The sequence below is a fragment of the Elephas maximus genome, chromosome 2 (genome assembly GCF_024166365.1).
Source record: "Elephas maximus indicus isolate mEleMax1 chromosome 2, mEleMax1 primary haplotype, whole genome shotgun sequence".
NCBI classification, from domain to species: Eukaryota; Metazoa; Chordata; class Mammalia; order Proboscidea; family Elephantidae; genus Elephas; species Elephas maximus.
In genome coordinates, this window is record NC_064820.1 from 200,567,638 (window position 1) to 200,593,667 (window position 26,030).

Here is a 26,030-nt window from a genome sequence, read left to right on the forward strand (position 1 = left end):
ATGAACCTCAAGAGTGACTTCAGCACTCAGTTAAAAGGGTGTCTGGGTGAGACCGAAAGTACACCGGCCACGTTGAACAAACAAGGGGCCGCGCCAAGGGGCTGAGCCTACCATCTTCAGTAACATAGAGAATTAACTCCCAGCATGGAAGCTATCCCCCTATTAGGCAAAACAGGAACTAACCTCTGCTTTTAGAGTATCTCCTTATTGAGGTATACTTCCAGACTCAGTTAAAGAAAACAAGAGACTGGGGTCTTCTGTCCAGCTAAAACTGGTCTTGGACCAGCTCAGGCCCTCCTGAACTATGCAATACTGATGACCTTGCCCTCAGACATCTTACTGATGTCAGAGACCAAAAAACACACCCTTGTCTATGCCTTGGACATGGACAAAATGCCATCTTGGTGGCCCCCTGTCAGACTGAACAGACGTAGAAGACTGGATCACCCCGAGAAAGCCCTCTCATATCAAACCAACAGCAAGCTTACCCCATCTTGGGGTGCTCCTGGGGACCCCAGACCCAATTTACCTTATCCATATAAACCCCTTGGGCCATTGTTCTGGGAGACACCTTGGTGACCCGGGTCCCAATGTGCTTTTTACTTGGCCAGCTAAATAAACCTTCTTTCATTTTCATCTACTTCGTGTGTCTTCACAGCCACCCAGCAGACCTTGAAGTGTCAGGTTACATGGGGGCCATACTTTCGGGGTTTATCCAGTCTCTGTCAGACCAGTAAGTCTGGCTGGGTTTGCAAAATTTCTGGTAAGATTTTTACACTTATATTTTGGCCATTTTTCAAACTTCTCTTGTCTGTTTTTGTATCAAAATTTATGCTAATCTAACAAAATGAGTTTAATATTTTCTATTTTCCTATTTTTAGAAGACTTACTGTGAGTCTGAAATTTTCCATTTTCTTGAATGTTTGGTAGACTTTTGTGTAAAATCTTTTGGTTAGCAGCCTTAGCACTTTACCACTGCTCCACCAGGGCTTCCTTTTATGGCAGAGTAATATTTAATTGTATGTGTACCATATTTTGTTTTATCCATTCACCTGTTCATGGATATTTGGATTGTTTCCATCTTTTGACTATTGTGAATAGTACCACAATGAACACTGGTCTACATGTGTCTGTTTGCATTACTGCTTTCAAGTCTCTTGGGTATATACCTAAGAGTAGTATTGCTGAGTCATATGGTAGTGCTGTGTTTAGCTTTTTGAGGAAGTTCCAAACCGTTTTCCACATCAGTTGTACCATTTTATAGTGAACGAGCACTCTGATATTGCCTCATCTTCACCAATATTTGTTATTTTCCTTTTTTTCTTTTTAAATCTTAGTCATCCTAATGGGAATGAAATGGTATCTCATTGTGGTTTTGATTTGCTTCTCCTTAACAGCCAATGCCATTAAGCATCTTTTCATGTGCTTGCCGGCCATTCAAATATCCTCTTTGGTGAAATGTCTATTCAAGGTGTTTGCTCATTTTTGATTGGATTGTTCGTTGTTTTCTTGCTAAGCTAAAGGAGTTCTTTTCATATTCTAGATATTAAATCCTTATCCAACATATGGTTCTTAAATTTTTTTTTTTTGCAGTCTGTAGGTTGTCTCTTTACTTTGTTGATAAAGTCCTTTGATGTACAGAAGTTTTTTATTTTGATGAGATCTCACTTATCTATGTTGTCTTTTGTTGCCTGTGCTTTTGGTGTCATATCTAAGAATCTGTTGTTGCGGACTAGGTCTTGAAGAATTACCCCCTATGTTTTCTTCTAAGGGTTTTATGGTTTTAGGTCATACATTTAGGTCTTTGATCCATTTTTAGTTTTCATATTTGGTGTTAGATATGGGCCTATCTCCAATCTTTTGCATATGGAAAACCAGTTGCCTCAGCACCATTTATTAAAGAGACTATTCTTTATCCATTTGACGGATTTAGCACCCTTGTCAAAGATTAATGTACCATAGCTATGTGAGCTTAACTCAGATTCTATTCTATTGGTGTATATGTCTATCATTATACAAGTACCAGTTTTGATTACAGTAACCTTATAAGATATTTTGAGATCAGGAAGTCAGAGTCCCTCTACTGTTTTTTTTATAAAATTTACTTTGAGAATTCAGGATCCTTTGCAGTTCCATAAAAATTTGAGGATTGGCTTTTCCAAGTCTGCAGAGAAGGTTTTTGAAATTTTGATGTGGACTGCACTGAATTTATAGATTTCTTTCATTACTATTGACATCTTGAGAATATGAAGTCTTCCAATCCATAAGCATGGAATGTTCTATTTAATTTAGGTAATCTTTATTTTTTTTTAGCAGTGTTTTATAGTTTTCTGTTTACAGGTCTTTCATCTCTCTGGTTGAATTAATACCTAGATATTTTATTCTTTTAGATACTATTGTGAATTGAATTGTTTCCTTAACTTCCTTTTCAGATTGCTCACTGTTGGTGTATTAAAATCCCACTGATTTTCATGTGTTGACCTTGTATCCTGCTACTTTACTGATTTCATTTATTAGCTCCAACAATTTTCTTATGGATTCTTTGGGGTCTTCTATATATAGGATTGTGTCATCTGCAAAAAGTAATAATTTTCTTTCTTCCTTACTGTCATGGATTGAATTGTGTCCCCCCCCCAAAACATGTATCAATTTGCCTAGGACATGATTCCCAGAATTGTGTGATTGTCTACCATTTTATCACCTGATGTGATTTTCCTATGTACTGTAAATCCTATCTCTATGATGTTAATGAGATAGGGTTAGTGGCAGTTATGTTAATGAGGCAGGACTCAATCTACAAGATTAGACTGTGTCTTAAGCCAATCTCTTTTGAGATATAAAAGAGAGAAGTAAGCAGAGAGGCATGGGAACCTCATACCACCAAGAAACAAGAGCCAGGAGAATAGCCCACCATTTGGACCTGGGATCCCTGAGCTGAGAAGTTCCTCAGCCAGGGGAAGATTGACGACAAATACCTTCCTCCAGAGCCAACAGAGACAGAAAGGCTTACCCTGAGCTGATGCCTTGAATTTGGACTTGTAGCCTACTAGACTGTGAAAGAATGAATTTATACATACACACAATGGAATACTATGCAATGATAAACAACAATGAAGAACCTGAAAAACATCTCACAACGTAAATGAATCTGGAGGGCATTATGCTGAGTGAAATAATAAAATCACAAAAAGACAAACACTGTATGAGACCACTATCATAAAAATTCATAAAAATGTTCATTCACAGAAAGAAACAATCTTTGATGATTACAAGGGAGGGGAGTGGCAGGGAGGGAAAAACACTAAGTAGACAGTAGACAAGTGGTAACTTTGGTGAACGGTAAGACAGTAACAATTCTGGGAAGCCAACACAACTTGACCAGGGCAAAATCATAGAAATTCTGCAGGCCCATCCAAACTCTCCTGAGGGACCAAGCTACTGGGCTGAGGGCTGGAGACCATGGTCTTGGGGGACATCCAGCTCAATTGGCATAACATAGTTTATAAAGAAAATGTTCTACATCTTACTTTGGTGATTAGCGTCCGAAGTCTTAAAAGCATGTGAGCAGCCATCTAAGATGCTCCACTGGTCCCATCCTGTCTGGAGCAAGGGAGAATGAAGAAAACCAAAGACACAGGGAAATATTAGTCCAAAGGACTAATGGACCACAACTACCACAGCCTCTACCAGACTGAGTCCAGCACAATTAGATTGTGCCCAGCTACCACCACTGACTGCTCTGACAGGGATACAATAGAGGGTCCTGGACAGAGCTGGAGAAAAATGTAAAATAAAATTCTAACTCACAAAAAAAGACCAGACTTACTGGTGTGACAGAGACTGGAGAAACCCAAGAGCATGGCCCCCAGACACCCTTTTAACTCAGTACCAAAGTCACTCCTGAGGTTCACCCTTCAGCCAAATATTAGATAGGCTCATAAAACAAAGTGATACTAAAGGGGCACCCCAGCCCAGGGGCAAGGACAAGAAAGCAGGTGGGGACAGGAAAGCTGGTAACAGGGAACCCAAAGTCAAGAAGGGGAGAGTGTTGACAAGTTGTGGGGTTGGCAACCAATGTCACAAAACAATATGTGTATTAATTGTTAATGAGAAGCTAATTAGCTCTGTAAACCGTCATCTAAAATACAATAAATAAAATAAGTGAAACCAGAAGTTGGTTCTTTGAGATCAATAAAATCAGCAAACATTCAGCTAAACTGACAAAAAGAGAGAGAAGATGCAAATATCTAAAATCAGAAACAATTGTGGGGACATTACAACCAACACTACACAAATAGAAAGGATCATAAGAGAATACTATGAACAATTGCATGCCAAAAAATTAGATCATTTAGATGAAATGGACAAATTCCAAAAACAGATAAACTCCTTACACTGAGTCAAGAAGAAGTGAAAGATCTCAACAAACCCACAAAAAAGGAAGAGGTTAAATCAGTAATCAAAAACCTCCCAACAAAGAAATGTCATGGACCAGATGGCTTCATTGGGGAATTCTACAAAACATTTATGGAAGAAGTGACTTCGGTCTTTCTTAAACTTTTCCTAAAAAGTGGAAGAGGAGAGAATATTTCCTAACTTATTCTATGAGGCTACCATTACCCTGATACCAAAGCCAGACAAAGACACTACAAGAAAAGAAGAGACCAACATCCCTAATGAACGTAGATACAAAAATACCTAACAAAATGCAAAAACTTATCAAAAGGACTACGTACCATGATCAAATGGGATTTATCTCAAGAATGCAAGCATGGTTCAACATTTAAAAATCAACCAATGTAAGATACCATATCAATAAAAAAAATAGAACAAAGGAAAAAAAAAAACTACAAGATCAACTCTATTGATGAAATCTATAGATTCTTTTTTTTTTATAGATTCAACACAATGCCCCTCAAAATTCTAACAGCCTTCTTTGCAGAAATGGAAAAGCCAATCATCAAATTTATGAGAGCCCAAATAACCAAAGCAACCTTGAAAAAGAAGAAGAAAGTAGGAGGACTATACTTCCTGATCTCAAAACACATTATAAAGCTACAAGAATCAAAACAGTCTGGTGTTGGTATAAACATATAGACCAATGAAATAGAATTGAGATTCCAGGAGCAAAACCATACATCTATGGTCAATTGATCTTTGACAAGGATGCTAAATCCATCCAATGGGCGAAAGAATGGCCTTTTTAATAAATGGTGCTGGGACAACTGGATTTCCACAAACAAAAGAATGAATCTGAACCCATACATCACATCATATATGAAAACTAACTCAAAATGGATCAAAGACCTAAATTTAAGGCCTAACGCCATAAAACTCTTAGAAGAAAATATAGGGGTAATGATTCAGAATCCAGCGGCAATGGATTCTTTGATATGACGCTGAAAGCTTAAGCAACAACAGAAAAAATAGAAAGTGTGACCTCAACAAAATTAAAAATTTTGTGCATTCAAGGACTTTATCAACAAAGTGAAAAGGCAGCCATAGATTGGACAAAAATATTTTGGGGATCAGAATTTAATATCTAGATTATATAAAGAACTCCTGGAGGTGGGGCCAAGATGGTGGAGTAGTCAGATGCTTTCAGTGGTCCCTTTTACAACAAAGACCCCAGAAAAACAAGTGAATCAGTTATGTATGTGACAAGCTAGGAACCCTGAACATCAAAGGCAAAGTTAAGAAACCTGACTGAGTGACAGGGGGAGGGAGAGACAGTGCAGAAGCAGCAAGGAGTTGCTGGACCTCATTTGGCAGGAAGCGGCACCCCTCAGCCCCAATTCCCTGGAGCAACCGCAGCGGGGCTGGCAGTAGCATTCAGAATGCTGTTACTTCAGAGAAAGAACGCAAGCGAGGTAGCGCAGCCCTGATCCCCTGGCGTGACTGCGGTGGGGCTGGCGGTGGAGTTCAGGAAGAGGCTGCTTCAGTGAAAGAAGGAAAGAGAAGTGGCGCAGCCCCAATTCCTTCGCATAACTGTGGCGGGGCGGAGCTAGTGCACAGAATCTACTCGTGCCTCGGGAATCGGCAAAAAAAAAACAGCGCTCTCAGCACAAGATAACGGATTTCATATAATTTACCGTGCAGATCTAATAGCTCCTCCTTTTGAAAGAACTCTCTCCCATCTATCTGACCCCTCCTCCCTCTGCCCCAGCCAGCTTCAGTTGATTTCCCTCGGCCTGAGATAGGCTCTGCTGCTCTCCCTGAGCCATTCTCCTAGCCTTGGAGAAGGAATAAATTAACAAACAGGCAGAAAAATAAACTGCCGGCTCCCCTAATCTGAAAACTTAGAGCAGAAGCTGCTCCTGTCCAGGCAGAAGCAGTCCACAGACTTGGAGTGTCTTTCACCCCTGCATGGACCCAGGCGGCCCCGTTTCAGCAGCTAGGGTCTTGCTGTTATATTGCAAGGGTGAATGTACTTGAAGTCTGACTGTAACTGTTTCAGCTGAGCAGTGGAGAGGTGGGGTTTTGACATCTGACATCTGATACCTATCCACATCAGGGGCCTGAGGACTGGTGACTCCACCCACGCCACCTAGCGACCTGTGACAGGCGTCCAAGGATAAATGCTGCCTCCCAGTTTCTACAGTTAAAAGCATTGGGTGCATATGGTATGGCTGCAGAGCCCACCCACCAGTGCACTCTAGAGAACAGGGACATGGCTTCCTCACAGATACTCGGGGGAAGGTTTTCAGCCCCCTGCCTTCCTCAGAGTATGATACCCTTCTGCAACAAGAAACCTGTGCATACACCAATCACCACTGCTCCTCTAAGATTGTAGGTGAGGGCCTGTATCACATACTAGGTCACCAACTACCTGGACACCTGAGCTGAATCTAGGCCAGTGAATGGGCTCCTAGGCTCATACACCTGATAACAGCTCTAGCCATCTAGTGACAGTACGTTAGTGCTTCAAAGGCTCCAATAATCAAGTTAGCTCACTCTAGTAGCCTATTTGGGTATATCAAAACAAAACAAAGCAAGAAGCTAGGACACAGTGAGCAAACATAAGATAAATTAATACAATAACTTATAGATGGCTCATAGAAAACAGCTGATATCAAATCATACAAAGAAGCAGACCAAACAGATAAATGAAAAGTCACCTACAAAGGAGAGTCAATAAGAATAACCTTGACTACTCGGCAGAAACCATGCAGTCAAGAAGGCAATGGGGTGACTTATATAAAGCATTGAAGGAAAAAAATTCCCAGCCAAGAATCATGTGTCCAGCAAAACTGCCTCTCAAATATAAAGGCAAAAATAGGACATTTCCAGATAAAAAGAATTTTAGGGAATTTGCAAAAACAAAACCAAAACTACAAGAAATACTAAAGGGAACTCTCTGGTTAGAAAATCAATAATATCAGATATAGACCCAATACTAGAACACAGGACAGAGCAAACAGATGTCAACTCAGGGAAATCACAAAAATAAATCAAGATAAAAAAATGCTCAAAACGGGAAGACAGTGATGTCATTATATAAAAGATGACAACATTAAATCAATAAAGAGGGACTAAATAAAGTAGTCATAGATCTTTCACATGGAGAGAAAGTCAAGGTGATATGGGGAGATAAAAGTTTGGTTCAAACTTAGAAAAATAGGGGTAAATAATAAGGTAACCAAAAGGAGTCTAACAATACTACACAACAAAATAAAATACAAGAAAAACATAAAGACTCAGCCAAAACAAAGTCAACAACAATGAAAAAGAGGACAACACAATTTGCGAAGAAAAACTAATCAGCACAAAAAAATTAAAGGGAAAAAAGAAACTGTCAACAACACACAAAAAAGGACATCAAAATGACAACATTAAACTCATACATATCCATAATCACACTGAATATAAATGGAATACAGGCACCTATAAAGAGACAGAGAGTTGCAGAATGGATTTTAAAAAGCCATGATCCATCTATATGCTGCCTACTAGAGAAACACCTTACACTTAAATACACAAACAAACTAAAACTCAAAGGATGGAAAAAATATACCAAGCAAACAATCAAAAAAGAGCTGCAGTGGCAATACTAATTTCTGACAAAACAGACATCAAAGTTAAATCCACCACGAAGGATAAGGAAGGACACTATATAATGATTAAAGTGACAATATACCAGCAGGATATTACAATATTAAATATTTATGCATCCCAATGACAGGGCTTCAAAATACATAAAACATACTCTAACAGCACTGAAAAGTGAGATAGACAGCTCCACAATAATAGTAGGAGACTTCAACACACCACCTTCAGTGAAGGACAGAACATCCAGAAAGAAGCTCAATAAAGACAGGGAAGATCTAAATGCCACAATCAACCAACTTGGTCTCACAGATATATACAAAACAGTCCACCCAACAGCAGACAAGTATATTTTCTTTTCCAACGCACATGGAATATTCTCTAGAATAGACCATGTATTAGGCCATAAAGCAAGCCTTAACAGAATCCAAAACATCAAAATATTACAAAGTATCTTCTCTGACCATAAAGCCAAAAAACTAGAAATGAATAACGGAAAAAACAGGGAAAAGAAATCAAACACAGAGAAACTGAACAACACTTTGCTCAAAGACTATTGGATTATAGAAGAAATTAAGGACAGAATAAAGAAATTCGAAGAATCCAATAAGCATGAAAATGCTTCCTATCGCAACCTTTGGGACACAGCGAAAACAATGCTCAGAGGTCAATTTATAGCAATAAATATACGCATACATAAAGAAGAAAGAGCCAAGATCAGAGAACTGTCCCTACAACTTGAACAAATAGAAAGCGAGCAACAAAAGAATCCATCAGGCACCAGAAGAAAACAAACAATAAAAATTAGAGCAGAATGAAATGCATTAGAGAACAGAAAAACAATTGAAAGAATTAACAAAGCCAAAAGCTGGTTTTTTGAAAAAATTAACAAAATTGATAAACCATTGGCCAGACTGACTAAAGAAATACAGGAAAGGAAACAAATAACCCGAATAAGAAATGAGATGGGCCACATCACAACAGACCCAACTGAAATTAAAAGAATTAGAATACTATGAAAAATTGCACTCTAACAAATTTGAAAACCTAGAGGAAATGGGAAAATTTCTAGAAACACACTACCTACCTGAGCTAACACAAACAGAGGTAGAACAACTAAGTAAACCCATAACAAAAGAGATTGAAAAGGCAATTTAAAAACTCCCAACAAAAATAAGCCCTGGCCCAGATGGCTTCACTGGAGAATTCTACCAAACTTTCAGAGAAAAGTTAACACCACTGCTACTAAACGTATTTCAGAGTATAGAAAAGGATGGGATACCCCCAAACTCATTCTATGAAGCCAGCATAACCCCAATATCAAAATCAGGTAAAGACAGCACAAAAAAAGAAAATTACACGCCAATATTCCTCATGAACTTAGACACAAAAGTCCTCAACAAAATTATAGCCAACAGAATTCAGCACCACGTCAAAAAAATAATTCACCACAACCAAGTGGGTTTCATGCCAGATATGCAGGGATGGTTCAATGTTAGAAAAACAATCAATGCAAACCATCACATTAATAAAATAAAACACAAGAACCACATGATCTTATCAGTTGATGCAGAAAAGACATTTGACTAAGTCCAACACCCATTTGTGATTAAAACTCTCAACAAAATAGGAATAGAAGGGAAATTCCTCAGCATAATAAAGGGATTTATACAAAGCGACGGCAGTGGGTTAGTGGGTATACAAAGCCAAAAGCCAACATCATCCTAAATGGAGAGAGGCTGAAAGCATTCCCCTTAAGAATGGGAACCAGACAAGGATGCCTTTTATCATCACTCTTATTCAACATTGTGCTGGAGGTCCTAGCCAGAGCTATTAGGCTAGATAAAGAAATAAAGGGCACCCAAATTGGCAAAGAAGAAGTAAAGGTATCTCTACTTGTGGATGACATAATCTTATACACAGAAAACCCTAAAGAATCCTCAAGAAAACTACTGAAACTAATAGCAGTGTTTAGCAGAGTATCAGGATACAAGGTAAACATACATAAATCACTTGGATTCCTCTACACCAACAGAGAGAATGCCGAAGAGGAAATCACCAATAAATACCATTTACGATAGCTGCCAAGAAGATAAAACACTCAGAAATAAATCTAACCAGAGACATAAAAGACCTATACAAAGAAAACTACAGACACTACTGCAAGAAACCAAAAGAGACCTACATAAGTGGAAAAACATACCTTGCTCATGGATAGGAAGACTCAACATAGTAAAAATGTTTATTCTACCCAAAGAGATCTATACACATAATGCAATCCCGATCCAAATACCAGTGACATTTTTTAATGAGATGGAGAAACAAATCACCAACTTCATATGGAAGGGAAAAAGCCCCCGGATAATAAAGCATTACTGAAAAAGAAGAACAAAGTGGGAGGCCTCACTCTACCTGATTTTAGAACCTATTATGCTGCCACAGTAGTCAAAACAGCCTGGTACTGGTACAATGGATACGTAGAATAATGGAACAGGATTGAGAATCCAGACATAAATTTATCCACATATGAGCAGCTGATATTTGACAAAGGCCCAAATTCAGTTCAATGGGGAAAAGACAGTCTGTTTAACAAATGGTGCTGGCATAACTGGATATCCATCTGCAAAAAAAAAGAAAGAAAGAAGATCCATACCTCACACCATGCACAAAAACTAACTCAAAATGGATCAAAGACCTAAATATAAAATCTAAAAGGATAAAGATCATGGAAGAAAAAATAAGGACAACACTAGGAGCCCTAATACATGGCATAAACAGTATATAAAACATTACTAACCATGTGCAAAAAAAGAGAAACTAGATAACTGGGAGCTACTAAAAAGCAAACACCTATGCTCATCCAAAGACTTCACCAAAAGAGCAAAAGGATTACCTACAGACTGGGAAAAATTTTTAGCTATGACATTTCCGATCAGCAACAGATTTCTAAAGTCTACACGATACTGCAAAAAGTGAACAACAAAAAGACAAATAGCCCAACTTAAAAATGGGCAAAGGAGATGAACAGGCACTTCACCAAAGAGGACATTCAGGTGGCAAACAAATACATGAGGAAATGTTCAGGATCATTAGCCATTAGAGAAACACAAATCAAAACTACAATGAGATACCATCTCACCCCAAGAAGGCTGGCACTATCCAAAACGCACAAAATAATAAATGTTGGAGAAGTTGTGGAGAGACTGGAACACTTATACACTGCTGGTGAGAATATAACATGGTACAACCACTTTGGAAATCAATTTGGCCCAAATAAAAAATTGGCACGGAACCTAAATAGTTATCTCACCAAAGAAGAAACACAAATGACCAATAAGCACATGAAAAGATGCTCACAATCATTAGCCATTAGGGAAATGCAAAATCACAATGAGATACCACTTCACATACACTAAGATGGCTATGTGATGCTATGATTAGAAAACAAAAAACAACAGGCTTGGAGAGAATATGGAGAAATTGGAACTCTCATCCATTGTTGGTCAGATTGTAAAACGGTACAGCTGCTGTGGAAATCAGTTTGGGGGTTTCTCAACAACTTAAACATAGAATTACCACATGATTGAGCAATTCCACCTCTAGTTAGTGAATGTCCCTCTCCCTCCCTCCCCAGCCTCATAACCATCAAAGAATATTTTCTTCTGTGTTTAAACCTTATCTAGAGTTCTTATTGTAGAGATCTCATACAATATTTGCCCTTTTGCAACTGACTAATTTGACTCAGCATAATACCTTCTAGATTCCTCCATGTTATGAGATGTTTCACAGATTCATTGTTTTTTTTTTTTATTATTATTATTATTATTATTCCATTGTGTGACTATAACAAAAAAACTATACCATAGCTTATTTATCTATTCATCCATTGTTGGGCACCTTGGTTGCTTCCATCTTTTTGCTATTGTAAACAGTGCTGAAATGAACATGAGTGTGCATAGATCTGTTCATGTGAAGGCCCTTGTTTCTCTAGGATATATTCCAAGGATTGTATGATAGTTCTATTTCATTTATTTCTGCTCTGATCTTTCTTATTTCCTTTCTTCTGGTGGCGGTGGGCTTCTTTTGCTGCTCTCTATTTGTTCAAATTGTATAGCCAATGTTTTGATTTTTGTCCCTTCTTTTTTGATGTGCGCATCTAATAAATTGACGTCTGAGCACTGCCTTTGCTGTGTCCCAAAGGTTTTGGTAAGATGTGTTTCCATTCTCATTTGATTCTAAGAATTTTTTTTATTCCATCTCTAATCTCTTCTATTACCCAGAAGTTTTTAAGCAGGGTGTTATTCAGTTTCCATGTAACCAATTTTTTTTTCCCTTGCTCTTCCTGTTAATTTCTACTTTGACGGCATTGTGGTTAGAGAAGATACTTTCTATTATCTCAGCGTTTTGGATTTTGTTGAGGGTTTCTCTGTGGCCTAAGATGTGGTCTATTCTAGAGAACGTTCCATGTGCATTGAAAAAGAATGTGTACTTTGCAGCTGTTGGGTGGAGTGTTCTATATATGTCTATGAAGTCAAGTTGGCTGATTGTGCCCTTTAGCTCTTCTATATCTTTGTTGAGTTTCTTCCTGGTTGTTCCGTCCTTTACTGAGAATGTTGTGTTGAAGTCTCCTATTATTGTGGAGCTGTCAGTTTCTTTTTTCAGCACTGTTGGAGTTTGTTTTATGTATTTTGGAGTCCTGTCACTGGGTGCATAGATGTTTATTATGGTTAAGTCTTCATGATGGATTGCCCCTTTAATCATTATATAGTGTCCTCCTTTGTCTTTTATGGTGGATTTTGTTTTAAAGTGTATTTTATCTGAGATTAGTATTGCCACTCCTGCTCTTTTTCAGCAGTTATTTGCTTGATATATTTTTTTCTCATCCTTGCATTTTTAATAAATTTACACCTTTGTGTCTAAGGTGTGTCTCTTGTAGACAGAATATTGATGGTTCCTTTTTTTTAATTCATTCTGTCACTCTTTGTCTCTTTATGGGTGCATTTAGGCCATTTACATTCAGTGTATTATTGATAGGTGTGAGTTTATTGGTGTCATTTTGTAGTGCCCCATTTTTTTTTTTTTTTTTTTGTGGTGCTAACATTTTCTTTGTTCCTCTTACTCTCCTGTGCTGAGTTCCTTTTGTTTGTGGACTTCTTTTTCTTTTGTTTTTGTAGGGTTTTTTTTTTTTTTTTTTTTTTTGAGATTTTATGTTTTTCTACTTTATTTTGATGAGTAGGTTTGTTAACTTTCTTTGTGGTTACCCTTGGCACTAAAACTACATGATAGGTAGATACCTTTGTCTTCCTAGGTTTGAACCAGCCTATTATTACTTGGTATCACCTTGTCTTCCTCTCCATTAGAAAGTTCTATACCTACACCATTTATTCCCTCTTTTATTGTTTTGACATTGTTGTCATTTACAGATTAACCTCTCTGGCTCCCTGTTGCAATTCTTTTGGTTTTGGATAGTCCTTGAGAGTTCATTTCCTACATTGGTATCTGGCTGGTACAATCTTGCACCCTGCATTCAGGCTGTGGTCTGATGTCATTTGTAAGTTTGGTTTGGTTTTTACATATCCCCCTAATTTCTGTTTGCCTGGAAATGTCCTAATTTCAACATCATATTTGAATGAGAGTTTTGCAAGATATATTATTCTTGGCTGACAATTTTTTTCTTTCAAGGTTTTATATACGTCATCCCATTGCCTTCTTGCCTGCATGGTTTCTGCCAAATAATCAGAGTTTAACCTTATTGTTTCTCCTTTGTACGTGACTTTTTGTTTTTCTCATGCTGCTCTCAGGATTTTTTCTCTCTTTAGTTTTAGCGAGTGGTGATTTTCTTTTGGGGTCTATCCTATATGGGGTTCATTGAGCTTCTTGGATGGTCAGCTTTTCATCTTCCATGATATTAGGGAAGTTTTCTGTCAGCAATTCTTCAGTGATCCTCTCTGCGTTTTCCATTTTCTCTGCCTGTCCTGGAACTCCAATCACTTGCAAATTTTTGCTTTTGATTGTATCCCACATAATTCTCAGGGTTTCTTCATTTTTATTTGTTCTTTTTTCTGATTTTTCCTCAAAAAGAGTTGTATCCAAGTGTTTGTCTTCAATTTCACTGACCCTGTCTTCCATCATTTCAAACCTGCTCCTCAGCCCTTCTATGACACTGTCCATTTCTGAAATCTTGTTGTTTATCTTTTGAATTTCTAATTGTTTTATTTGTTTGATTTCTAGTTGTGAATTTATTTTGGAATTTTGTTCCTGTATTATTTTCCTAAATTCTTCCTTTTTTTTTTTGTCTGTATTTTCCATGAATTTTCTTGCCTTTTCCATGAATTAGTCTATTTTTTCCTCATTTTTATCTGCATTTTGCTTCAACTCTTGGATAGCTCTGAATGCTAGAGATTTGAATTCCCTGTCAGGTAGTTCCAGTGCCTTTTCTTCCACTGGAAACTCATCTGGTGCTTTATTTTGGACACCTACTAGAATCATCTTGTCCTTTTTTTTGTGTTTTGATATTTTCTGTTGTCTTCAGGACATTCAGTAGTTAATTTCTTTGTTTACCGATTATACATGTTTGTTCCATCCTGCTTTTTTGTTTTATTTGTGTACGTCTGAGCAGGCGGGCTGTGTATTCTTTGTTGTTTACTCATCTGTGGTCATGATACTTTTCACCTCCTTGTCCAATGGACAGGGCCAGTCACTCAGCTATGTAGCAGCAGGGCAGGTCCAGCTGAAGGGGAAGGGCTGGGATGGATTGTTTGTGGCACGTACTAGGGCTAACAGCATGGGCCATGAATCAGTGCTGGGCAGGTTCTGGTAGGCCGTGCCTGTGCTCTTTGCAGGTGTGATGTTAAGTGTGCAGTGCAGGTAGGCAGGAGGGGGGGGGATTGTGATGTGTAGAGCTAATACTGGTACGGGAAAGAGGAGAGAGAAGCAGGAACCACAATCAAACAAACAAATAAAAAAGAGTGCTAAGGCAGCTTGCTACTGGAGTGGAGAGATGAAAAACCAAGAAATGGAGAAAAACAAAAGGAAAAAGAGAAAAAAGAAAAAAAAACTAGATAAAAAGTTAGAAGAAAAAGAAAGAAAGAAAGAAAAGAAGAGACCCCAGGGGTCCCACCAGTGTGGCTGCAAAAAAATGGGAAATGGCTCCCAGGCCGTGTAATATAGCCTGGCTAGAGGGGGTATAGATGTCACACAGTGCCAGGTATTCAGGAGACAGGAAAAGAAGGTAAGTATAGAGAGATAAGAACTGAGAAGTGAAGAGAGACAGAAAGGAAAAAAGAGAAAAAAAATTAGAAATAAAAAAATGACCCTAAGGATCCCACCTATGTGGCTGTGCAGAATGAGAGACTGGCTCCTAAACACAGTTCAGCCCATCTAGAAGGGGCTCCCAAGCCATGAAAAGAAAAAGATAAACAGAATAAAGCACAACAAAACAAAGCAAAGGGGGAAAAAAGTATATATTACTGGTTATCAAGTGCTCTGTCTCCTGCTGAGAACTTTGTGAAGCTGCTTTCCTGTACTCCCTGTCCACTTATCTCTGATGTGGATGGGTCGAATCCAAGTGGCATGGATGCTGTACTTCCCAGCTGACTGAGCCACCTCTGCCAGTCAGGAAGCACAAAGGTAGAGCAGTGGGGAGAGGCTGGGAGTGGGAAAGTGTGTATCGCTGGTTACTGGGTGCTCTGTCTCCTGCTGGGAGTTCCGTGAAGCTGCTCTCCCATGCTCCCTGTCTGCCTATCTCTAGCAGGAGTCCAAGATGTTGAATCCGTGCTGCTTTAGCTGATAGGGGACCTCCACATATATCTCCCCTCATTCTCTGTCAGTTTTATTCCATTCGGTCCTTGGCTGAGTTGTTGTTCTCTTAATTTGATACTTCAGGTTCCAGGACTGATGTTTTTCTCTGTTTTGCTTAGTTTTTCAGGTCTTTGCTATGGAAGGACAGCGTGGTGCTTCTGCCTATGGCGCCATGTTGGCCAGAAGTCAAAACGTATGTGTTTTATTTACATATATTAAGATAAGTTTAAAGTTTATCTCATTTAATTCATTAAGGTAATAATTACATCAATAAATATTCCAAAATTGAACTAACTTTTCATTCCAGGATACGTTAAATCCTGTCATGATTCATTATGTTTTTTACACACTTTTGGTTTGGGATTGCAAAATTTCTGATAGAACTATCACATTTATATTTCTGAGTAAAGTTGACTAATACTTTTCCTTTTTACAACTGTCCTGCTCTATTTTGGTATCAAAATTATGTTAACCTAACAAAATGAATAAATATTTCATATTTTTCTATTTTCTGGAACATTTGCTATAAGACTGAAACTTTCTGTTTTTCTAAATGTTTGGTAGGATTTACATGTAAAATACTATGGCCCTGATGTCTTCCTTGTGGGAAGACTTTTAAATACTGATTTGGTTTCTTTTGTGCTGATAGAACTAGACAGATGATCTATTTTTCCTTGAGTCAGATATTGTATTTTATATTTTTTCTGGGTAAGTTTTATTTCATCACTCTTAAATATAATAGCACAAAGTTATTCAAAACAGTTTGTCTATTATATCTCTTCATCTTTAGTTCTGTCCCCTTCTGATTTCCAATACTATCTAATTATGCCATCTTTCTTTTATTCTTGGTTGATGTTGCCAGAAGTTTATCTATTACAATAGTATTTTGAACATCTACCTTTAACTTTGCTTATCTGCAATATTTGTCTTTTTATTTCTGTAAATTCCTCTTTTTATGATTTACATCCTCCTGTTCTTTTTCAGTTTATCCTGAAGTAAATATGGAAGCCTAGTAGATAAATTTTCAGCTTTTTTCATTTCTAATGTGAATGTTTAAGAATACAATTTTATACTCAGAAAACTACATTAGCTCTATTTCACACAAAATATATTGTGATTTCATTATCATTCAGTTATAACAATTTTCTAATTACCAGTATGACTTTTTCAGTGACCTCTCAGTTATTTTAAAAGTGTATTTTTAAATTTTTCAAATATATATAAATTTTAAATTATCTTTTATTATTGTTATTTAACTTAATTATATTGTGATAACAGACCACTATCTGTAGATGTCAATTCCTTTAACTTTTCTGAACACCATTTTATGTGCTTGTACCTGGTAAAAGTTAGTAAACATTCTGTGTGTTCACAGTAATATTTTTTGTCTGATGTCTTCTAAGGATGTCTATTATATCATGATTGTTAATTTGCAGTTCAAACATACTATAGTCTTATTAATTTTGTCTGCTTATTTAGCCAGTTCTGGAACTCACAGTATGCTAATTTTACCTTATAGTTCGTCAGTATTTGCATTCTGTATGTTAAAGTTATAAGATGCATACCAAACCCCTTGCTGTGGAGTCAGTTGCTACTCAAAGCAACCCTATAGGACAGACTAGAAGTGTCCCATAGGGTTTCCAAGGCTGTGAATCTTTATGGAAGCAGACTGCCACATCTTTCCCCTGTGGAACGGCTGGTGGGTTCCCATCGCTGACCTCCTGATTAGCAGCCAAGCACTTAACCGCTTGGCCACCAGGGCTGCTTATAAGAGTCCCCCATGTATATATATGGACCCTTATAAGAAGCCCTGGTGGCCAAATGAAATTTTATATTTTCCTGGTGAATTAATTCTTAAAAAATTATGAAACAACTCCATCTCTAATAATTTTTTTCTTAAAGCATGTTTTTTTCTTTTCTTGACACATAATCTGATATACCTCTGCTTTGATTAATATTTGTCTGGTATATATTTTTCTGTCTTATTTTCAGTGAAGAGCTCATAGAATTTATGTTTTCTTTTGTGAATTGCAACAGTTGGGATTTTTTAATTCAGTCTGACATTCTTTGTCTTTTAACTAGCAGATTAAGTCCTTTTATATTGATTGTGATTTCTGACATATTTGAGTTTACATTAATTGTCCTATTATTTTTTCATCCTTCCTGAAATTATCTATCTTTTTATTATATTCTGCCTCAAAGAGTAATTACGTGATATATTTTCTAAAAAAAAGTGAGTAAACAATAAGTTTTTCTTGGTCATAGAGTCAGCTTTCTTAAGTTTTATATGTGATTAATTTGGAGAAGTACACCATGGAAATGATATGTGGTAAAGGAAATAGTTATATGCCTCTGGAATTGTAAGCAATTCTATTTCCATATAATGAGTTATTATGATTTTATTTTTATAACCCATTGACCTTTAATTTTCAAAGAAAATTAATAAGTCTGAGCAATACTAAACAACAATCCTGAGATAGAGCTCCGGTTCTTCCTCCTTCTTACTTATCTTCTCCTCTTTACTTACCTCCTATCCATAGACTGGATTGCAACTCTCGACTCTGATCAGAATGCTGAATGGAACATGATGTATTTCCAGCATTTTATTTTATTTTAAAGGAAGTCTCCACATCAAGCATGCCACATCTGTCTGCATTCATTTTGGAGTCTGAGGGCAAATCCTGTCCCTGTGGACCGTTCTACGTCCCTGCGGACTGAGGGAATCAGCCCAAGGGCTGACAGAGTACTTCAGGTTCCAGGACTGATGGAACCTGACTTTTTTTTTATGCCTGACTGTTCCTAAGCACTAAATATAATGAAGCTAGCTTCCTCCATAAACATATCCTATGATAGAAATAAGAGAAGTTGAGCCCAAAGCTGGGGAGAAAACAGAAAAGGGTAAAAACAAAGATCATGTCCCAAGGCCACAGCAGTTCTGTACCAAGTTCAGCAAACATGATAGGTGTTACTCTCTCTCTATCCCCCTCCTCCTCTCTCCACTCCCTTCTCTCTCTCCGCTCTCCTCTCTCTTCTTTTCTCTTTTTCTTTCTTCCTCTCTCTCTATCTCATCCTCATTCTCTCTTACACACATTTACTTACGGATTGCTGCCCTAAGCTTTTCCATTGTCTTTGTTTAGTCAACATTTATTTAGCAACTACTATAAGCCTTTTTTTTTATAAGCCTGACTGGAAGCCCTGGTGGCTTAGTGGTTAAGAGCTACTGCAGCGACCCAAAAGGTCAGAAGTTCGAATCCACCAGGTGTTCCTTGGAAATTCTATGGGCGGTTCTACTCTGTCCTGTAGGGTCTCTATGAGTCAGAATTGACTTGACAGCAATGGGTTTGGGTTTTTTTTTTTTTTTAATGCCTGACTATTCCTAAGCACTAAATATAATGAAGTGAATTAGACAGAACTCCTTGTAATGAGGATCTCACTGACTAAAGAGGGAGATAAATGTAAACAAATGAATTTCATTGTGAAAAGTACAACTATGGAAGCACAGTCAAGTTGGTACAGAGAAGTGATTAATCGTGGGAAGTCACAGGTGACATTTGCACACTGTTGTGTCAGGTTAGTAGGTTTACAAGTGGGAGAGGGGGAGAAGCATGCCAGGCAGGGGGTAAATGCATACCATGGTCTGGAGTGTTGCCAGGCTGTGGTGTGTTCAAGGGCCTATGAGCATTTGGTGTTTCTGGACTGTGAGGTGCAAGGAAGGACAAGTCTGAGATGAGGTCTGAGTGAAGTGCAGAGGCAGGCTATGGAGACTATGAGTGCAGTGACCTAAAAGGTGTGGACCATTGCCTCTGTAGGCACTGAAGGCATTGTAAGCCCTGTAGGGCTATTGACTGACTTCTACTGGGTGAGAGTTATGACCAGGCTTGCATCATACAGAACCCCTCAAAACAGCTGCATGGAGAAGGGATCACAAGGACCCCTCAGGAGCGTAAAGGTCATCCAGGTAGCCACTGAATTCATTGTAGTGGGAGAAGATAAGGGCTGGAGCAGAAGGAATCTATAACAAGGAAAGAAAACAGATACAGGAGCTATTTGTGAGGTTAATCAATAAGACTTACTGGAGATTGAGGAAAGGTTAAGCCTGACCGCCAGACTTGTGAATTAGTAGGTTAAGGAGAGCATCCCTTACAGACGTAATCTAGACATGATCAGTTGTTATTGCCCATTATCCACCCCAAATAGAACTGACCCTCTATATGCTGTTCTCTGCCTTTCCCCAGGGCCTAGACTTGTGCACAGAGCCTAATAGATGTTTCTTGAATGAAACAATGATGATGCAAGAACTTTGTTGTTGTTGTTGTTTTTAGGTGCCGTCGAGTCGGTTCCAACTCATAGTGATGCTATGTACCAAAGAACAAAACACAGCTTGGTCCTGCACCATCTTTATAATCCTTGTTATTCTTGAGACCAATGTTGCAGCCACTGTGTCAATCCATCTCCTTGAGGGTCTTCCTCTTTTCTGCTGACCTTGTACTTTACCAAGCATGATGTCCTTTACGGGGACTGATCCCTCCTGACAACATGTCTAAAGCACATAAGACGCAGTCTCACGGCCTTGCTTCATCTCATGGCCTTGCTTCTAAGGAGCATTCTGGATAGATTTGTTCGTTCTTTCGGCAGTCCACAGTATATTCAATATTCTTCACCAACACCACAATTCAAAGGTGTCAATTCTTCTTCAGTCTTCCTTATTCATTGTCCAGCTTCCACATGTATGTGAGGCAATTAAAAATACCACGGCTTGAGTCAGGCGCACCTTAGTCTTCAAGGTGACATCTTTGCTTTTCAACACTTTAAAGAGGTCCTTTGCAGCAGATTTGCCCAGTGGAATGTGTCTTTTGATTTCTTGACTGCTGCTTCCATGCGTATTGATTGTGGATCCAAGTAAGATGAAATCCTTGACAACTTCAATCTTTTCTTCATTTATCATGATGTGACTTACTGGTTCAGTTGTGAGGATTTTTGTTTTCTTTATGTTGAGGTTCAATCCATACCGAAGGCTGTGGTCTTTTATCTTCATTAGTAACTGCTTCAAGTCCTTTTCATTTGAAGCAAGCAAGGTTGTGTCATCTGCATAACGCAGGTTATTAATGAGTCTTCCTCCAATCCTGATGCCCTGTTCTTCTTCCTATCGTCCAGATTCTCTGATTATTTGCTCAGCATACAGATTGAATAGGTATGGTGAAAGGATACAACCCTGACACACAACTTTCCTGACTTTAAACCAATCAGCATCCCCTTGTTCCGTTCGAACGACTGCCTCTTGATCTATGTACAGGTTCCTCATGAGCACAATTAAGTGTTCTGGAATTTCCATTCTTTGCAATGTTATCCATAATTAGTTATGATCCACACAGTCAAATGCCTTTGCATAGTCAACAAAACACAGGTAAACATCTTTCTGGTATTCTCTGCATTCAGCCAGGATCCATCCTGGACATTTGCAATGATATCCTGGTTCCACATCCTCTTATGAATCTGGCCTGAATTTCTGGCAGTTCCCTGTCAATATACTGCTGCAGCCACTTTTGAATGATCTTCAGCAAAATTTTACTTGCGTGCGATATTAATGATATTGTTCGACAATTTCCGCATTCTGTTGAATCTCCTTTCTTGGGAATAGGCATAAATATGTATCTCTTCTAGTCAGTCGGCCAGGAAGCTGTCTTCCAGATTTCTTGGCATAGACAACGGAGCACTTCCAGTGCTGCATCCATTTATTGAAATATCTCCATCAATTCGTGGAGTCTGGTTTTTTTCCAATGCCTTCAGTGCAGCTTGGACTTCTTCCTTCAGTACCATTGGCTCCTGATCATATGCTACCTCTTGAAATGGTTGAATGTCAACTAATTCTTTTTGGTATAATGACTCTGTGTATTCCTTCCATATTCTTTTAATGCTTCCTGCGTCTTTTAATATTTTCCCCCATAGAATCCTTCACTATTGCAACTCGAGGCTTGAATTTTTTTCTTCAGTTCCTTCAGCTTGAGAAACGCCAAGCGTGTTCTCCCCTTTTGGCTTTCTAGCTCTAGTTCTTTGCACATGTCACTATAATACTGTACTTTGTCCTCTTGAGCCACCCTTTGAAATCTTCTGTTCAGTTCTTTTACTTCATCATCTCTTCTTTTTACTTCAGCTGCTTGACATTCGAGAGCAAGTTTCAGAGTCTCCTCTGACAACCATTTTGGTCTTGTCTTTCTTTCCTGTCTTTTTAATGACCTCTTGCTTTCTTCATGTATGATGTCCTTTATGTCATTCTGCAACTCGTCTGGTTTTTGGTCATTAGTGTTCAAGGCATCAAATCTATTCTTGAGATGGTCTCTAAATTCAGGTGGGATTATACTCAACATCATATTTTGGCTCTCGTGGACTTGCTCTGATTTTCTTCGGTTTCAACTTGAACTTGTATATGAGCGATTGATGGCCTGTTCCACAGCCAGTCCCTGGCCTTGTTCTGACTGATGATATTGAGCTTTTCCATTGTCTCTTTCCACCAATGGGGTCAATTTGATTCCTGTGTATCCCATCTGGGGAGGTATAGTCGCCGTTTATTTTGGTGAAAAAAGGTATTTGCAATGAAGAAGTCGTTAGTCTTGCAAAATTCTATCATTCGATCTCTGGCATTGTTTCTATCATCAAGGCCATATTTTCCAACTACCGATCCTTCTTCTTTGTTTCCAACTTTCGAATTCCAATCACCAGTAATTATGAATGCATCCTGACTGCATGTTCGATCAATTTCAGACTTCAAAAGCTGATAAAAATTTTTAATTTCTTCTTCCTTGGCCTTAGTGGTTGGTGTGTATATTTGAATAATAGTTGTATTAACTGGTCTTCCTTGTACTTCACGATAGATCTTGAAATGTTCTTTTTGATGATGAATGCAACACCATTCCTCTTCAAGTTGTCATTCCTGGCATAGTAGACTATATGATTGTCTGATTCAAAATGGCCAATACCAGTCCATTTCAGCTCATTAATGCCCAGGATCTCAATGTTTGTGCGTTCCATTTCATTTTTGACAATTTCCAATTTTCCTAGATTCGTACTTCATACATCCCATGTTACAGTTATTAATGGATGTTCTCAGCTGTTTCTTCTCATTTTGAGTCGTGCCACATCAGCAAATGAAGGTCCTGAAAGCTTTACTCCATCCACGTCATTAAGGTCAACTCTACTTTGAGGCGGCAGCTCCACCCCAGTCATCTTTTGAGTGCCTTCCAACCTGTGGGGCTCCTCTGCCAGCACTCTATCAGACAATGTTCTGCTGCTATCCATAATGTTTTCACCGGCCAATTCTCTTCAGAAGTAGATCGCCAGGTCCTTCCTCCTAATCTGTCTTAGTCCGGAAGCTCAGCTGAAACCTGTCCTCCATAGGTGATCCTGTTGGTATCTGAATACTGGTGGCATAGCTTCCAGAATCACAGCAACACACAAGCCCCCACAGTATGACAAACTGACAGACACGTGAGAGATGCAAGCACTAAGGAAGGGATTCCGGATAAGATGGCATAGATGCATCTCTCACTTCTCCTCTCTCAAAGAAAGTAAAATTATAAAACATGAGTAATGTGCTCCCTCAAACAATGGACTATATGAGACCAAACAGGCAACTTTTACCCAAAAGTAGGTGTGAGAAGGCAAGGAGGGGAAAGGAAGCTAGATCAATGGAAACAGAACGGAAATACTGAGAATGCTGACACGTTGTAAAAATTGTAACCAATGGCATGGAACAATTTGCATACAAATTTTAAAAGGGGAACCTAATTTGCTGTGTGAACTATCACCTAAAACACAATAAAACATTATTTAAAAAAATAATAAGGCAATTGATCTGACACCTGCAGCTCCCAGCTGAACCAGCACCCATACACGCAAGCATCCAAGGTAGTGATGTCTTTCACCCTCAGGAGGACATGGCCCTCTGCAATGAAGTCCTTCATGAACTCAGTTTTCCCGTGATAGGCTCTCATCTGCATATATGCCTGGTCTTTCCCATCCCTGTAAATGTGGACCATGGTAGAGAACTGATTCCTAAAGAACCGTACCTCCATTGCATCAGCACTCATCTCAGGAGAGAGGAAGCAGGAGAACAGACAAGACATGCCAACATAGTCTCATAAGTCTACTTCATCCAAGTCTCCTGTGTCCACTTGATCCAAGAAGCTCATTCTTCACCAGTATCATTTTCCATCCCCTAGTCCAGTCTAATCCCTGTCTGAAGAGTTAGCTTTAGAAATGGTTCCTGTCTTGGGCTAACAGAAGGTCTGAGGACCATGGCCTCCGGGGTCCCTCTAGTCTCAGTCTGACCATTAAGTCTGGTCTTTTTATGAGAATTTGGGGTCTGCGCCCACTGCTCTTCTGCTCCCTCAGGGTTTCTCTGTTGAGTTCCCTGTCAGGGAAGTCATCGGTTGTGGCCAGGCACCATCTAGTTCTTCTGGTCTCAGGCTGATGTATTCTCTGGTTTATGTGGTCCTTTCTGTCTCTGAGGCTCATAATTTCCTTGTGTCTTTGGTGTTCTTCATTCTTCCTTGCGCCAGGTGGGCTGAGACCAATTGATGCATCTTAGATGGCCACTTGCTAGCGTTTAAGACCCCAGATGCCACTCTCCAAAGTGGGATGCAGAATGTTTTCTTAATAGATTATATCATGCCAATTGACTTAGATGTCCCTGAAACCATGAGGACCTGAAACCATGGTCCTCAAACCCCCGCTCCTGCTATGCTGCCCTTTGAAGCATTCAGTTTATTCAGGAAATTACTTTGTTTTTGGTTTAGTCCATTTGTGTTGACCTCTCCTGTATTGTGTATTGACTTTCCCTTCACCTAAAATAAAACTTATCTACTATCTATTAGTGAATACCGCTCTCCTTCCCTCTCTCCCTCCCCCCCTCGTAACCATCAAAGAATATTTTCTTCTCTGTTTAAACTCTTTCTCCAGTTCTTAAAATAATGGTTTTATACAATATTTGTCCTTTTGCAATTGAATAATTTCACTCAGCAAAATATCTTCCAGATTTCTCCATGTTATGAAATGTTTCATGGATTCAACATTGTTCTTTATCGATTCTTAGTATTCCATTCTGTGATTATACCATAGTTTATTTATCCATTCATCCATTGATGGGCACCTTGGTTGCTTCCAACTTTTTGCTATTATAAACAATGCTGCAATGAACATGGGTGTGCATATGTGTTAGTGTAAAGGCTCTTATTTCTCTAGGATATATTCCAAAGAGTAGGATTGCTGGATCGGATGGTAGTTCTATTTCTAGTTTTTTAAGGAAGCGCCAAATCGATTTCCAAAGTGTTTGTACCACTTTACATTCCCATCAGAAGTGTATAAGTGTTCCAGTCTCTCCACAAGCTCTCCAACTTTTATTATTGTGTGTTTTTTGGACTAATGCCAGCCTCGTTGGAGTGAGATGGAATCTCATTGTGGTTTTGATTTGCATTTCTCTAATGGCTAATGATCGTGAGCATTTCCTCATGTATCTGTTAGCAGTCTGAAAGAATGTCTTCTTTAATGAAGTGCCTGTTCATATACATTGATGATTTTTTAATTCAGTTATTTGTCTTTTTGTAGTTGAGTTTCAGCAGAATCACGTAGATTTTAGAGATCAGGCACTGATCAGAAATGTCATAGCTAAAAACTTTTTCCCAGTCTGTAGGTAATCTTTTTACTCTTTTCGTGAAGTCTTTTGGATGAGCACAGGTGTTTGATTTTTAGGAGCTCCCAGTTATCTGGTCTCTTAGGCATTTTTAGTAATGTTTTGTATTCTGTTTATGCCATGTATTAGGGCTCCTAACGTTGTCCCTATTTTTTCTTCCATGATCTTTATCATTTTAGACTTTATCTTTAGGTCTTTGATCCACTTTGAGTTAGTTTTTGTGCATGGTGTGAGGTATGGGTCTTCTTTCTTTCTTTTTTTTTTTTTTTGCAGATGAATATCCAGTTATGCCAGCACCATTTGTTAAGAGACTGTCCTTTCCCCAATTAACTGACTTTGGGCCTTTGTCAAATATCAGCTGCTCATATGTGGATGGATTGATGTCTGGATTCTCAATTCTCTTCCATTGGTCTATGTGTCTGTTGTTGTACCAGTACCAGGCTTTTTTGACTACTGTGGTGGTATAATCGGTTCTAAAATTGGGTAGAGTGAGGCCTCC

The 26,030-nt window shown here is 38.6% G+C and overlaps 1 pseudogene; it reads right to left on the reverse strand.

Moving 5' to 3' along the window:
• LOC126067423 (butyrophilin-like protein 8) overlaps nucleotides 1–23,951 on the reverse strand; it is a 58,132-nt pseudogene extending 34,181 nt beyond the window's left edge.
• Nucleotides 23,952–26,030: the final 2,079 nt, after the last annotated feature.